This window comes from Polistes dominula, unplaced genomic scaffold, assembly GCF_049000335.1.
Source record: "Polistes dominula isolate Pdom_NZ unplaced genomic scaffold, Pdom_raw_medaka contig_22, whole genome shotgun sequence".
In the NCBI taxonomy this organism is placed as follows: domain Eukaryota; kingdom Metazoa; phylum Arthropoda; class Insecta; order Hymenoptera; family Vespidae; genus Polistes; species Polistes dominula.
Window position 1 is genome coordinate 4,381,470 of NW_028300966.1, and position 17,796 is coordinate 4,399,265.

General features: G+C 30.6%; 1 protein-coding gene and 2 long non-coding RNA genes across 4 annotated transcripts in view; 1 reads left to right on the forward strand and 2 right to left on the reverse strand.

Annotated features, from left to right (window-relative positions):
* LOC149032468 (uncharacterized) overlaps window positions 1-17,796 on the reverse strand; it is a 155,619-nt gene that overhangs the window by 36,584 nt on the left and 101,239 nt on the right. The window lies entirely within an intron of this gene.
* On the forward strand, window positions 707-17,357 carry LOC149032470 (uncharacterized). The gene is made up of 3 exons (XR_016176702.1): window positions 707-1,953; window positions 3,863-5,844; window positions 13,067-17,357. It is a non-coding gene; the product is annotated as an uncharacterized LOC149032470 (long non-coding RNA).
* On the reverse strand, window positions 8,779-12,115 carry LOC149032471 (uncharacterized). The gene is made up of 2 exons (XR_016176704.1): window positions 10,849-12,115; window positions 8,779-10,080 (listed from the first exon to the last, which is right to left on the reverse strand). It is a non-coding gene; the product is annotated as an uncharacterized LOC149032471 (long non-coding RNA).

Sequence of the window (17,796 nt, forward strand, 5' to 3'; positions counted from 1 at the left end):
AAGAAAAAGAAAAAAAAATAGTAATAATAAGAGTGAAAGAATAAGGGAATAGAAAGAGAGATGAAAGATTGCTTTATTGTCTCCTCACGAGTATTAGAAGCATGAACGTGAACGATTGAACGAAGTTAAGGCTGAGAATGAACGAACAATAGTTGTGAAAGAGTAAAACATATAGAAAAAGGCGGAAAAGGATTATATAAAAAAATTAAAAAAAGAAAATATTTATTATTTATAATTTATTAATTTACTAGGATGTTTCGGCCACGCATTATTATGGCTTTATTACAAAATGTTAATATAATTCTAAACTATTTCATGCAGTCAAATAATTATTCACTAATAATTTCTGGGAATTCATATTAGGCATAAAACAACATAAAAAATTTTTAATATATATAATAAATAATATACAATATAAATAACAATATACAAAATAATAACACAATTAGAATGGAATACATAAAATAATAATATTCGAAAAAATATAAAAAGTAAGGTTAGTTATGTCATATGTAAATTTGAAAAAAACGTATGATGTGTGTATACATCGAAATAATTCAATTGTAATACAATGCCACCTATTGAAAACTTACAATATTTAAAGGTCTAAATAACCTTTAAATAATAAATCCTTAAATTAGCAATTAAAAATAAAAATTATCGCGATAAAAATGATCCTATGTACTAAGTTGAAAAAAATCACACAAAATAAAAAAAATTTCATTAAGATCAATTCAGTAGTTTCGATGTTCATTGGAAACCAACAATGTGATACTGAATTTTTATATATAAAAATTTATTAAATATTTAAAAAAAAATACAGAATGCGAATATCAATTAATAAATAGTAAACGTCAAACGCATTTTGTGTTATTCGAGATTGTTCATTATTTAAAATAAGAAAAAAAATTCGCGTGTATTCTTGTCTACCAGTTTCTGTCTAATTGTAAAAGCATCGATGTTGGACCAAATGGACAGTCGAAAAAAAAGGAGTACTATTTTTTTTTAAATCGAGATAAGTACTTATAAATACGAATTAGACAATGTCTATCTCAAATTTTCAAACCAAAAATTCTATTCCTTTTTCAATCATACGATTCCGATTAGTGGTTAAATTTTATTGTAAAAAAGTTTGGTAAAGAAAATGGTAATTTCAGTGTGATTTTTCAAAACAAATGAGAACCACTGGTATCTCTAGGAGAAGATAAATTCTATATCACAATTTTGATCAATTTTTCTTTCCTCAATTTATCGTTCTCTCTCTCTTTTTTTTCTCTCTCTCTTTTTTTTTCTCTCTCTCTTTTTTTTTCTCTCTCTCTTTTTTTTCTCTCTCTCTTTCTCTCTATCGAAATCAAATCCTTTTTCATTTCTGACGACATTCGTTTAAAGATAATATACGGTTATATTTTCTGGGGAGCTGACTATAAAGAATAAAATCTGCGAGAGACCAGAAATACATATCTTTGCCGGCGCAAGGTGGAATAAATTCGTCGTTTTCTAACGTCGGTCTCAGCGTCACAATCCTCGTTCACAGCGCCCACACGTAACCTTCGAGAAGGAGACGAGGAGAACGGAAAACGCATTTTCCTCTTTGCCTCTCTCTCTATTTATCTTTTTCTATCCTTCCATCTTTTGCACATATAGAGACAAGAACGAGAAATGTATACTACGGTACTGTGTACGACGTAATTCAAACAACGCATAATGTCGTAGAACAAGAAGTAAATAAGGAGAAGAAGAAGTGGAAGAAGAAAAAAAAACAAGAGAGAAAAAACAAAAAACGCATGCTAGACGTTAGTGAACAAATCGTGATCAAAGTTACAACGATTCCCGCAGCAGCAATCGTTTGTCTCGTCTTAAAACGTACGATCGCGATTTCTTATTCATTAACACTTTGTAGCCAATGGTTCTCAATCATTTCCCCGTAATAGAGAATATCAAATTCTTTTCTAGGTAAGTAGGTCAATTTCGTTTAAACGGAAAAATACCGCAAATGTGAGTAACGTTTTATAACCTCAAAAGTATTTTTTGTATTTCTCCGCTTACTTAAACCAAGTATTTTTGATATAATTACATTTAATTGACAAATATAACAAAACAATGAAATGGGTCAGGAAATAATATCAGCTGGTTGATCAAGCGAATGAATTTAACGCGAAATGTTTGACAAAATTTAAATGTAGATAATTTAAGGTGTTACTACGCCAATGTAATACCAGTCTCCATAAGTTTAGATTCGGTAGTGGGTGGAACGGAGAACGAACTTGAACCCTGATCCTTGACCTTTCGGAACTCTCCTTCTCTTTCTCTCTCTCTCTCTCTCTATCTCTCTCTCTCTGTCTTTCCTCTCATAACAAACGAGCAATTAATAACGACAATGGCGCTGACCAGCGCAAAAGCAAAATTCAACCTTGATAGTGAAACTAGACTCTCTTCGAAATTGATACTGGTTTGTGAGCCTATCGCGTTCTATATAAAAACACCATTGTATGAGTAATATGTGTTCATACGTATACGTATATGTATAAGTGTATACGCGTGTGCTCATTTTATATTTGCATGTATGTATGTATGTATGTGAGTATTTCCTTCGGGCTATCGCAGTTTTATTCATCAGAAGTTAAAAGAAATACTTTTGGTTGGTCAGTGGACGACCTCAATTTTAAATTCTGCGTTCGAAAGCTGCACGTATCGTACACACATGCAAGCGCGCGCGCGAATCTTCTTAAAACCCACGCAATACGTATCTCAAGTTTTTCGAGAGTATTCGAAGATTGACGGTTAGTTTATTTAACTCTCGATTCGTTGAATTTTTTTTTCTTTCCTTTTCATTTCCTTTCTTGTCTCTCTCGAACAATCGCATAATGCGTGAATGTTTTTATAATAATAATAATAATAATTATTATAACTGTTATTATAAAAAATGCATTTACATTAAGCAAAAGAAATTTCTATGTTTAATATAATTATAATATAAATATAATTTTTTAAATATATGTATTTAAAATTATCATTTATCTAATTGAATGAACAAGTTTACAGGATTATAAAAATTCATCTATCTTTCTGCGTATCTCAAGTGTAGAGTTTGTTCAAAAAAATCAAATTATTCTATTCCGTTCTCCTTCAACTAACTATCCAACTTTCATAATTTATATAGAAAATCTAGTCAAAAGAATATTAAATTCTGTGAATTGGATTAAAGTGAGTTAAACTAATCTAAACGTAGATAGTTATTAAAAGTGCTTATTTACTTCTTATTAAAAGCATGTGGACTTCAGCGACAAGTATGGACAAAATGCACTAAGGGAATACCCATTATAGGTCTAATGACACGTATAAGGGTTATACCTCTTTCATATCTATCTAACAGTTAGCCTAACATAAGTTAGTATAAACTAAATTGTGATACTTCAATTTGCATAAAAATGATTTATTTTTCTTAATATAATATTTAAGCAAAAAAAGAACATTTATTCCAAATTATCCAATAATCGACTCTTAAAAAAGATGTATATTTATCTAATGAGCCCTTGATTATCAAAATCAAATAAAAAAATGTGATCGCGAGAATTAATTGCATAAACTTTTGTAAGAGAACGCCCTTAATGTAAATTCGGTATGAATGAATCATTAGTCGAATATTTACGAGCAAAATCTTCGACTCTAATAATATCCACGTGTTGGAACCGAATACGTTAAGAATGGGTTCTCAACCTCCACTTAAATGTTTTAATTTAAATAACTTTGATGTCAATGAACAATTTTTATGTATAAAAACAATTTCGTGCATGATTCATAAACGATCGCAATGATTCATAGTAAAATTTCTAAATAAATATTTTAGTGAATGTATTTGCAGCGCGAATTGAAGAAGTAAGAAGACACATACGACACTGACCTACGCAAGAAGAACGTAGAGAAAGAGAGAGAAGATTGATAAAGTGGGGGATTGAGAGAAAGAGGAGAAGGTAGGAGTAGTATCGAGGGATCCGTGTGGCTCGGGGTCGGGTCAGGGCCGTATGCTGTAACAGGAGCAACGTCGCAGTGTGTCAGCCGGTCGGTGGGAGCCCCGGTTGCAGCTGAAAATCGGGTCAACACCACCCACCTTGACCGCCATCGTCTTTCCTCAGTGTCCCGTTTTACTCCCCATAACATGGCCGCGAACACCATGACGTAAATCCGGACCTCGACACTTCAATACCTCCTCCTACTACTACTACCATTACTACCACCACCACCACTACTAACACCACCAACAACACCTGCTGTTTCGCATGTTTCCCTCAAATGTGTCCTTATTATCATATCTCACGTTTCGTCATTCCAGCTGCTACGATTAATTACTATTCTTTTAGCGATACGTTAAATATGACTTTTTTCGATTTTCCGACTCTGATTCTTCTTTTATTTCATTTAGATAATTTTTTATTTTCCAGGAAGATATCTGAAGAAAAAAAAATGATATGAATTGATTAGAGAATCTTTTGTGTAACTTATCAAATGATTCATATTCTTAGAAATGTGAAAAATTGTCCAACATTTGATAACTTAATCAGTAGTTCCTGTTTAACGTTATAAAATAAAATCATGACTATTTAGGATACCTATGGTCTGACACAGTTTCAGAGTTCATCATTAGAGACTACAAGCGCGTTCTTGGAAATCGGTCACCAAATGGATTACCGGTGTGCTCGTGCGCATAGGAAGGATATGAGCAGGGTGGAAAAGCTTGTTGGTGTGCCAAGAGAGACATCCCATTGGGGTTGACCTCGTTTGAGGTAGGAGAGTAGTAGTAGTGAACCTTGGTAGAAGTAAAAGAAATGTCCCATAGATAGATGGGGAAAAGCGTATTACCTACATATATGTGTTTTCGATAGACCCCCTACATTTCTTCAATTTTGTTTTGCTTTATCATCAAAATGAAAACGATGTCCTCGCAACAGGATATATTCTCGCAAGTAAGCGCGAACATAACTCTTAAATATCTTGCCTGTATTATTACTTCGAAGGACACATCTGTTCCATCAACCCAGCTAAAGTATTTTCATTTAAGTTCTCCCTTTCCCTTTCACTCTCCTTCATCATCTTGCTGTACCCTTGCCAACCTTCGATCTCAATTTTTCCGACCTCCCTTGATAATTACAACGAAAAGGAAAGTGTATACACCAACCCCCAAGTGGATGATATTTTTTTTTGTCACGATATATTCTAACTTTATTAAAAAATGAATCCAATATCGTTTCAATTATGTATAACCTTGGGCTAAATTTTAACGTCAAATATATAACACCATAAATGAATAAAAATAAGGTTATAAAATTAATGATAAATTTATTATTTAAAAATTCAATGCTACACGTCAAAGAGAAAAATAATAAATTTAACAATGTAGTCACACATCATATTTCCGTACTGCAAAATGGAATAATTCATTCCCATGATTCCCTCGATGAGAGAGAGAGAGAGAGAGAGAGAGAGAGAGAGAGAGAGAGAGAGAGAGAGAGAGAGGTAATATTCAGAGATTATTTCTCATATTGAATTATACTCGAAATAGAAAAGGTGGAAAAGGTGGAAAAGGTTTATTAATCTTTATTTGTGAATGATAATTCATTCGGACGAGTATTGTTAACGAGAAGTGTGGTGAGATGATATCTAGATGATTCTGTAGGGATGAAACGAAAATCGCATAGGTTAAAGAGAACAGAAGAGATGGTAAGGGAAGGGAAAGGAGAGGAAGAGAAGGGGTTGAGCGGGAAAGCGAAGGATGTCGATATCTGGCTATGACCCAGTTATCCCAGTCTCCCGGGAGAGTGTCGAAGCAGCGACATAGAATCCTCGATGGTAAGTATGTATTTTGAATCAAGCTAGAAAGAGATAGATAAATAAATAGACAGATAAAGTTAGAGATTATCTAGATACGTAGTTAAGAAATTTCGATGGAAGTCACAAAAAGGGTTACAAGAAAATTGAGACGAAGTATATATACAATATATCTAACAATATATACACAGAGATAAATATATTTTTTCAAATGATTTATTTGGACAGATCAAAATTGTAAGATAATGACAATGATTGTTCGAAGATTGTATTCCGTAAAAGAACAAATTTTGTGATGAGTGTTATCTACAGATAAAAGAAATACAAACAATGCATAGCTTTCATCTAATACTGTCCTACATAAAGGGTGAATCATTTTTATCGACAAAATATGTCAGTTGGTTATGTTTTTATGGAAAAAAATCTTAAGTAATGTAGTAATGTTGATATTTTGTTTTAACTGGCTCATTCTGTATATAAATGGTACTAGTGAAATATCAAATTTCTTTCGTAACTTATTTTATTCACTTACATGTCGATTCTTTATATACTTTATAAATACACGTACGTATACTTAGGGAAGATGGTGTAACCGGATGCCCCAGCGCGATAATAGTTATCTTAAATCAAATCTTGTTCTTTACTTCACCATAAATATCTTACTTCGTGAAGTGACTTTCTTTGCGAAGCCACATGGAATTCTAAGCTCGTAGAATTTATTTTTTCTCTTTTTTTGTATTTTTTTTTGTATTTTTTTTTTTTGTATTTTTTTTTTCATTTTTTTTTCTTTTTTATTTATAATTTCTTACCTCAAACGATTGAACGCGTTAAGTGTCTTCCCATGTAATCATGATTTTTCTTCATACAATCTTTTTACTCTAACTGTTTTTAACAAAAAAATAATGTATATAGTTGTTTAGACTTCCTAGATGTGTTACTACCTTGTAGGTAAGGTAAAGTAATGAGAAAATGGCCGAACGAAATAAAAGAAAACTCTCAAGGTATATGATTAATGTGACTTAGGTGACCCCAATTAAGACCTTCCTAAGAACACTGATAAATTAATGGTCGTATTATACAAGATTATTAAAGCACGATATTGTGCTTAATGAACTAATATATATACAAATTTTTAATAAACCAATTGTGTATTTATTTTCCTATTTCTACATATGCAATCACAAGTTTGAACCTTTGTAACCTAATTTTTTTCGCATTCCGAATAAAAAACATGTGTCAAATAAAATTACTCATTTATTTTTTTTACATAGAAGGAAAAAAAACACGCTATCTTAGAAATTCAATTAAAAAACAATTCCATAATTATTCCTTTTTTATAACAATTAATTAATTTTTTTATAACCATTTTTTGGTCAACAAGCCTAGTATTTTCGAATTAAGAAAATGTTCAACACATGATTCATATTTTTTATCAATATTATTTATGTAAATATGCGAAAGAGACAAGAATTACTTTTTCAAATGACAAATAATAATCGTCATTAGATCATAACACTGATTAAATCACTCATATTACAAAAATTATAATTTAAATACGATTAAAAAAAAAACTTACACTTAAAAAAAAAGATATAAATTGATAAACTTCGTATATTAACTGATAAAATGAAATAAATATTTAAAAGATACAGTGTTACATCAATGTACTTTTTTATATTCTTAAATCTATAATTTCAACAGAGGATAAAACAATAATATGTGGCAATGAGAAGAAAAATTCAAGCCAATTATCATACCAAAGAAAATTTTTCTAAGATAATCGAATAATTAAGAGGATGATGATCCGTTATGTTGAAGAAATATGCACAATATGCAAAATTATGTGGAAACCAATGACGTTTAGTTTAGATGAGAATAGAAGCAGCATAGAGTTAAATCTTAAAAGATGTCTATCTCTCGGGATCAAAGATCGCAGACGCGAAGAAAACTGATATTATTCGCGTTATTAAGCAGTTCGAGCAGAGATGACACTTTCTTAAGCTTATCGCGCTATTCAAATATGATGGTTTCGTATTACTTGTAATAGGATCGATGTACGTGCCTGATATCCTAATATTCTAACATAAGATGCAATTTGTAAAATGATCATTGTTTTCAACAAAAATTTCTCGATAAACTAAATACCAACGATGTAACATTTAAATAAAAGAAAAAATCCTAATTTTTAAGATAAATGTTACACCAATAAAGTAGAAACCTATAATATTGTGATTTTTCCTCATTTCGTTAGAAGTGGTCCATATAATAAAATGTATAATATTATAATATTTAATTTATATATTTATAATATTATACTATAAATTTTATTACTATTATTATTTAAAAAAAAAACAAAAAAAAATATCGGAAAGAAAGAAGGAGAAAAAAAATACAACGATTAACGTAGAAATCCTTTCCAAACTACATGATAAAATTTATGAAGTTATTGTTATAAAAGTGAAAACTCCTGAAAAAAAGTAAAAAAAGAAAAATGTAACAAATTTTCTAAGAGATAATTTGTTAAGGTATTCGTTCGATCAACCTGGAACAAATGTTTTATTTCTAAGAGATTTAAAGGACGATAAGTTCGATTGTAATGCTCAATGCAAAAGTATGAGAGGTTATGTACCTTCTACCTATCATGGCCTCCTCTGAAAAGGGGGCTTGACCAGAGCCAGTTAGACCACTCTCAGCTCGATGGAATGGAAGATGAGGGAAAAGAAAAAGATGGAAATGAAGAAGAAAAGGTGAAGGAAGAAGAAAAGAAGAAGGAGAACACGTAAGATCAAGCTACTGCTCTTGCAACAACTACTACATTACTAGTACTACTACACTACAATTGCTGCTGCTACTTCCAGGCTAGGCAGTAGAGAGAAGGTTGAGGTCTCTGAGTTCGAGGCCAGCTCCCTCACTTTCCCACACTTGGCTGCCTTCGTTGGTTACGTTTAAGTCGTTTCTCTCTCTCTCTCTCTCTCTCTCTTTCTTTTTCTTTTTCTCACTTGCTATTTTATACTCCTTGTTCTCTGTTCTCCTAGACCAGTAATTCTCTCTACCTTCTCGATTCTCTTTTATGTACGATCTACAATCGAGTCTTTTATTGCAATGATGTAACGAAACTTTTGATATTGGGTATATGTAAATTATGATATTGTGAACTTTTTCGTTTGCCAAATATGACAAAAACAATTTTTGCAATATTGTAGTTATTTATGAACTGTTAATTTGCAATATCGACTAATTTGACGAACTAATTGATGAAGTTATGACGAGACTTTTGATATTGGGTATATGTAAACTATAGTATTGTGAATTCATATTTATTAAATATCAAGAAATTTTGTAATATTATAGAGAGTTATATATTAACTGTTAATTTGTAAAATCGATTTATTCAACGAAATGAAATGTAGAATAAATTGATAAAGTTATAACGAGACTTTTGGTATTGGGTATACGTAAACTATAGTATTGTTAATTCATATTTGTTAAATATCAAGAAATTTGGTAATATTATAGAGAGTTATATATTAACTGTTAATTTGTAAAATCGATTTATTCAACGAAATGAAATGTAGAACAAATTGATAAAGTTATAACGAGACTTTTGGTATTGGGTATACGTAAACTATAGTATTGTTAATTCATATTTGTTAAATATCAAGAAATTTTGTAATATTACAGTTATATATTAGCTGTTAATTTGTAAAATCGATTTATTCAACGAAATGAAATGTAGAAGAAATTGATGAAGTTACAATGAGGATTTTCATATTGTGGAAATACAACATTGTGTGTGTGAGAGTATTTTTGTTATAAATATAAAGATACTTTAGAATATTATAGTCATATATGAATCCATTCATTTGCTATAACCATTAATTTCAGGTATCAAACAGTAAAACAAATTGATAATGTTACATACATTATCACTTCATTCATTATTTAATTGCCACAAGAATTTTTATTATTCAGTAATTTTTTGTCTAATAATACAAGAAATTTAATTTAAATACTATCGAGTTGAAAATTAATCAAATAATTGGACAATAAAATTTCCAAAACTACGCTGAAATTAAATGGAGTTAAACGTTTTGGCTTGTAAGCAAATCATAAATAAAAATGAGTCAGAAATGGTCCTCAATTTAATGATACATTTTGTTGACTGTACTATAAAGTGTTTACGCATTATGTGGTATTTGTGGTTTTACTTCTATTACGGTTGTACAGTCACTGTTAAGCCATTGTCCCAATATTGTCCTGAAAGTTTTCGATGAATTTTGGTTATTGTTACATTTACAAATGACAAAAAAAAACAGATTACTTATCGTTGATCTTCATTCATGCAAACGTTGAAGTGAGAACAGCCATTTTTAATATTAGAATAAATAAAATTTAACTGATCTAGTGCATTTAAACTTGCATTGACGCAGTAGAAAAAAAAACAGCAAGAACACTTGATAATATAGACAATACAAAAAAAACTATAATATCATTAATGACAATCAAAGATTTACAGTTGAATATATAAGAAGAATAAATTTCTTTCGCATAAAAAAAACCAATTAAATTACTCGATACGAATGTAATAAGCATGACTTTCAATATCGAATAAATTCTATCTCGAAAGATGACAATCATGTGCAAAAAAAAAAAGAAAAAAATAATCAGCCATTACCGATACTTTTATTCGAAATAATAAATGACAAGCGTGAAAATATTTCAAGAACACACGGTGGAAGAATAGAAAATTAACACAAAAAAAAAGAATAAATATTCGTAATAGTACAGAAAAAAAGGCGTGAGAAACGTTAAAGGAAAAGACAACAAAAAAAAACAAAAGAAAACGTTAGGATATTTTCCACGAACATAAATTCGTCTGAAGCAGTTACAATGCTGCCGCCGCCATAATCCACGAAATGGAGTTTTATGTCGATTCGTTGGGATTTCAAGAAGAGGAGGGTTTCGGTAGGAGCTGAAGGAGGAGTTATAGAAAAAGTAGAAGGAGAGTTATAGATATATACTTACACATGGCGTGCGAAAATGCGCGCGAATTCCAAACGTTCGAGAGTCTACGATTACGATCGGCCGCCATTCAGCCGATTCGCGAAGGGAATTATAAAAGGTGCGTTAGCGAAGGAACATGGCACAAACAGCAACACAACACACGAATGGGGAGAGTATGTGGTGTGCCATGAACGGAGGCTGTTCCCACGAGAGAGAGAATACATTTGCAATTTAATTTTATCTTTCTCTCTTCCGCGCGACGTAAGCGAGTCAGCTTAAACTCATTATAACACGTCGATCAAAGTTATCTTTTTCTTAACGATCTTTTATATCTTTATTTATCTTTGAACTGTCATATAAATATATATATATATAAGTAGATTGTCATTGTTAGATTGAACAAATATATATTTTATTAACATTTATATTAACAAACAGAACTTTTCTTTTTATATTTTAATCGATAGGTAAGGATATTATTTTTTTTTATTGCGATTCGAAATGAGAAAATCAAAATATTATTGAAGGAAATCAACTACTGACTACTAACGTTCATTTTTGCGATAAATATCTATAATACGATAAATTATTTATTTTACATTTTAAATTATCATATTTTAATGTACTTTCCTGCCAAAATAAAATATATGAATTGAGAAATATTATATATATGTGGGATTCGTGAAAAAAAACTGGACCGCTGGACGGACTGGAAAACCCCGGGAGACTCGAACCATGGATCTTTCTCCCTTTCCGGGCAACTGCTCTTTTTAACCAACTGAGCTATCCAGGGCTTATAGACTACTCCTTCTCACGAATGCCCAATGAGTTTGGCATGGAGGCGCTCGTCCCACTTATATATATATATATTTTTTTTTATTTTCTTCAATAAAAAAATATGTACTTAAACTGTTCTTTCCATAAAAAATAAATCGATCCTAATGAAACGATGATTTTTCATTTATTATAAAATAAAATAACTTTTCAGATTTGTATAAGCTTACATTTCCAGATTATGTCGATAGCATTTTCTTCAGTAGCCATATTGCCGGCACGCGTTACGAGCTAATGTGCAACGCGAATCGAAATGTGTATAATATAAGTTTCTCCTTCTTCTCATCCTATCTCTCCTCTACACAACTTTTTCCTCCTCTTCCTTTTCCTCCTTCTGAGTCTTCTCGTTTCTCCTTCTTATACGATCGAGAAGAGAGTGGATATCCTTGAAATGGAGCATTGTCCTCGTCTATGTATCAGTGCCAGACTTACCACCCCTACAAGCAACCCATCCACCCCCTCTCAACTCCCTTCTTTTCTTTACTCCCCCCTCCCCAACCTTACACATATACATACATATAGGTATATATATTTTCTTCGACAAAGTCCACCAAAGTTCGACCATCCCAAATTTGGTCCCGTAATTTGAATACGTGATCAAAATACCTAAGATCTTATCAATTTATTTCTTCGAATAAAAAGACCAATGGGTGGACAAAAATCTAAATAGTAATAACAATAATAAAAAAATATATGTATATAATAAATTAAAGTAATAAAGATAAATAACAGATATCTGCAAAATTCGATTGAGGTCACGTGATAGGGTAAGATCAACGAATTGTTGACTCAAATTTAGGATTATCGCAATATTCTTCAGAATCAAATCGCAAAACACGGATAAAGATAGGTAAAAATGTAAAAAGATTGTAAGAATGAAATTTAGAAAAAATAAAAAGAAAACGATCGAAAGTTTTCAATAATCATTAATGACAATTCCGCAGTATTATCGTTAGGCTAACACAGTAGACGTTATCGCCGTTCATTCGCACGTGAGCAATTCGCGTCCATCGAACCTTATTCGCAAAGGATACAACATACACTGACACACACATTCATGTACACATATGTATATATATATATATATATATGTATAAGTCCGATACGATACGTTCTATATTATTTTGACCTCGACTCTCGAATTAGTCTGACGATCGATCTTCCTTTTCCCCCGTACAAGTTTAACGCCGTTTTAGTTCTTGCGTTAACGCGTACGAAAGTTAGCTAACTTTAGTTAACTTTCCATGGATCCCGCGAGTGTTAGAGTTGAAAAAAAAAACATTAAATAAACATACTAAAACATATCTTCTTCTATTAATATTAAATATTCTTCTATTAATATTCAAAATAGTAACTGTAAATAATTCTATGAATAAAAAATCAATCGTATGACTTTTTTTTATAGGGGAATGAACCAGTCGAATTCCAACATTTCGATGAAAAAACAACCTATGAAATTCAGCAAAACTAATAAAATAAAGCTATACGATTATCATAACAACAAATAGAAGTTAAATAAAGATATAAATAGAAAGATATCGAGATATAAAAAAGGGTTTCCTTGTGAAAGGATGAAAGGAAAGGATTAAGAAATAAGAATTGAAGAAGAGTGAGAAGATAGTCTCTAAGGATAAATGCAATCCCGGTGTATCCTCGCACAGTGTAAGGGTCTTGCGAGGCCAACTAAAAACTGGTTGAACGAGAGAACCACGTAGTTTCATACTTTTACCAGTACGTTCTCGTGTCCTCGTAAACCGACGAGTTATAGAAGGAAAAATGAGAATAAACAGGAGGAGGAGGAGGAGGAGGAGGAAGAGGAGGAGGAGGAGGAGGAGAGAGTACTGAAGAAGAAAAAGAAGGGAATAATAGGAGAGGGAAGATGAGAAGAAGATTGTTTTCCGTCATTCTCGACTTCTAACGTTCCAACCTGCTTCTAATGTCAGTGTCACGAGCAGTGGCACGCTCGCGACCGTGTCACGCAGTAACTCTCGTATCGATGAGCGTCCTTTCTCCCTTTTACTCGCTTACACCAACCCCTCTCCACCCTCTCCCCTACTCCTACCCTTCTTGCCGCTTTACCGCTACCACCGCTACCACTACCACCGCAACAACCGCCATCACTATCACCTCCTGCATAGACAACAAACACCTGTATTTACGCAAGTCTTATGAACTCTCAATCGTATTTATAAGTACATATAATTGTTGCTTTTCTATAAGTTGAAGTAGCACAAGTATTAGAATTTTCTCTAACGATTCTATTTTTAAATTGTTTGAAATGTGTTTCCTCTTCGAATATTATTAATTTGTATACCGGTATATTTGTTTTATTGTAAGTGCTGCGCTTGACGTCAGAGCTAAAACAAAGCTGAATCGTTGTTACTGGGCAATTGCAAATAGACAATGAAATATTCTAAAATTTATAGAATTTTGTTCAGATTTCTATTTTTTTTTGCCAAAGTTGTCACATTTATTAACCTTTTCTGTACATTTTTGCTACAAATTAAGATTAACAAGTCTTAGTCTAAGTAGACTTAATCATCTACGAAATTTACTTTCGTATAACCTAAACATATTTAATAAATATGTAATACTATAAAGACTTGAATAGAATGTTGCAATTTTTAAAAATAAATAATGATTGATACTTGTAAAGACATTAAAATAGCAATGCATAAAGAGATAAAAACTGAGATTACATCGTTGCGTCGCAATGAAAATACACATTCGACTAAGCACGACGATATTAGAGAGAAAGCAATTTGTAACAATTTTACGAAATGGGGGAGAATAGCCGAAAATAATGACTAACATTTTTTGCGACGTAGAAAAGATGCACTAAGATAACAGTGGTGCCACCTATAGTTCATGATAAGTACTGAAATAGGTCTTTAGAAAGGATACTACAGGTGGCGCATGCTGTATCGTTACTTCGTTCATATATGCAATTCTAATTTAAAATACATACTTTATGTTTACATCGAATGATAGAAAATGAAAGGAAAGAGAGAGAGAGAGAGAGAGAGAGAGAGAGAAAGAGAGTAAAAATAAAGAAGTGCAAATTTGCTATCTCTAATTTATATATACGTATTTGTATTCTATTCTATTCTACTCTATCTATTTTAAGCACAGGAAATTATTCAACACGGATGCACATGCGTACAAACATATACAGCATTTGTGCGTAAATACAACGTTCTCGATATAAAGGAATTTTTAAGTAGAAATAATAATTGTAAATTACAAAGACGATTAGAAATTAATGAATAAAAATAAAGAACTGTTTACAAGTCAAAACGAATAATTTTACTTTAAGTAGAACACGTTATTTTCACTTCTTAGAGTCAACGAACATTACTTGGTCGATGATCTTTGATTGTTTATATTTATATTAAATTTGTTTCAATAAACAGGAGAGTATTAAATCACAGCAATGTTTACATATAAATGCACGTGCATACGCATTACGTTTTTCACGAGCATTGAATATGTATGCACGATTATGTTAAAATCTTGTAAAAAAATATTTCCTCAAGAAAAATGTCTTTTCAAGATTATGTGTATCTCTAAAGAAATTGTTTAATATTTTTAAATATTTTCGCATATTTTTTCTTTTTCTTTTTTTTCTTTTCCGACATAAATCCACGAATAATGAAAATATTTTTGGGATGATAGTGTTTGATGGTATAGGTACACCCGATATTTAAAATGAAAAATATTTCTCTACTCGTTAGCGATTTTCCTATAACTACGATTCAGCTTTGTTTAAGCTGTGACGTTATGTTTGATGGTGGGAGGGAAAGGGGTTGAGAAATATACCATTTATAAGAATAAAAGTCCAATATCGAGAGAAAGAGAGAGAAACAGAATTATAAGTCTTGCAAATATATATATTAAAAAGACAAAAATACGATAACCATTCCTTATTCATCGTAGTCTTTTTATCCGTGTCGATAATAACGAAGGAAATTAGTGTGAGCTCGATATAAATTATCGCGTTGTCGTTCGATTTCTTTTTATTTTCCCCTTTGGAAAAAGATAATAGATTATGCCAAGTAAGTTGCAACACGAATGAAACTCTTATTCGTTTCGAAATTCATAGTATAAGATTCAACAACAACGTCAAATATAAGATTGGGCCAAGTTATGAAGAAAATTACACGTATTTTCGATGATTTGAAATTTCATGAATGTACATTGTAAATTTTTATTTAATTTAAATTTAAGATTGAAAAAAACTGACTTAGTTTTTATTTCGAATATTAGTTTTGGATAGATTGTAATAGTCATTGGTATAATTATAATACCATGTTATAATCCATTTATTTTTATAAGCATAAAATTAAAGTACGCATCGGTAATCTTTTGAAAAATAAAAATTACGAAATGATATCTTGACTGTGTTTAATTAATTTTATTATTTGGTTTAATTTGATATAATTTAAAAAGAATAAAAAAATGTAAAAAAAAAAAAGGAAACGTAAACCCATGTAATAAAACACGTTAAATTTAGTAATTAGTCGATAATCAACGTCGATATTTTTTATATATGTACATTTAAAATTCTTACAAAATTTTATCCGAACTCTAACTGCCAATGAAAATATATTTTATTATATTCGATAGAGGAATTTCATGATTAATTTTAAAGTACAATCAAATGAGATATGTTTAGATTTATTGCATTCCTTGATAAGATCTATAGCCTATAAATATTTCGATTATTTAATTTTCCATGCACAGGCACACATACGCACACAGACAAATACTCATACCACAGATACCGCACAAATACACACAAGTTCAGAAGGTTAAACTGATTTTATAGTTTGATCGATTAATCAGAGCATCGAGCGTGTATACTAATGTTTCGTGAAGATTCTCGTGTGTAAATTGATTGGTACATATGATCCAAGGCTATACGATTTATATGGGTATATAGGCAAATTTCTATATATACTGTATATACTTAATATATGTAATGTAATGTACTAAAATATATTTAAATATGTAATATATTTAATATAAATATATACAATGAAATATAATAATTAATTAAATATAATTATATTAAATAATAATAATATTTAATATAAGTATATACAAGTAAGTATACAAGTATATATGAATATGTATTTGTATTACAAACGATTTTATGGTCTACGTGTTCGTTATACATGCTTGCCATGTTACAAGTTAACGTTCACATATACATAAATACATATGTACATCTGAGTTGTGTTGTTTCTTATCTGACCCTGATAAAACGAATCGCGATAAAGCGCAGGTAAAGTAAGGCAAGGTGCGTCGACAACGCTCGTGAGCCTTTCCAGGCAAACTCGAAATGAGTTAAGCGTGGTGACGTGACCCAAATCCTTGAGAAAGAGAGAGAGAAGAAACCCCCTTCGATGCATTTCTATCCTGTGTTTACATTATGCATACATACATTGTTCTCCATAATCTTCTTTACTATAATCCATACATTTATAAATATATATATATATGCACGGATTGGATGAACATTTTCTTAAAAATGGCTAAAATAAATTACCACCCATTTTTAACATTGTGTATATTCTGAATACAAAATATACAAAATGGTGTCTTTAATATGATATAGTATAACTCAAAGTATTAACTAAATTTATATAAATCATCGTGTGTATTAAAATATTGATTATATTTTCCTATAACGTATTATGTAAATTTGTTTAAAGTATGATTTTTTTGTTTTATTTTATTATACTTATTAATATTATTTTTTTAAATATACTTTTTTCTAATCTAAAATTTGAGTATAACATATTGTTATAGATATGGAGATTAAATTGATGTAAAAAAAAAAAAGAACTTATAATGACTGAAAAGTTGTTTCTAGTTAAAAACTTGTCTTTAACTGTTTGTCATTTAATTTTTTGCTATTTTATATCGATTTAATTTCCATAAATTATAATATATTATATTTATATTTTCGAATCGACAAGATCATATATTAAAAAAAAAAAACAGTGTCTACAAAAAAGTAGTCTGAGCGAATATTTTTATTCGGCACTGTACATGGATAATATGATACATATGTAAAAATGAATGTAAGCATTAGAATTTAACAAAACGAAGTAACAAAATTTTGTTGTG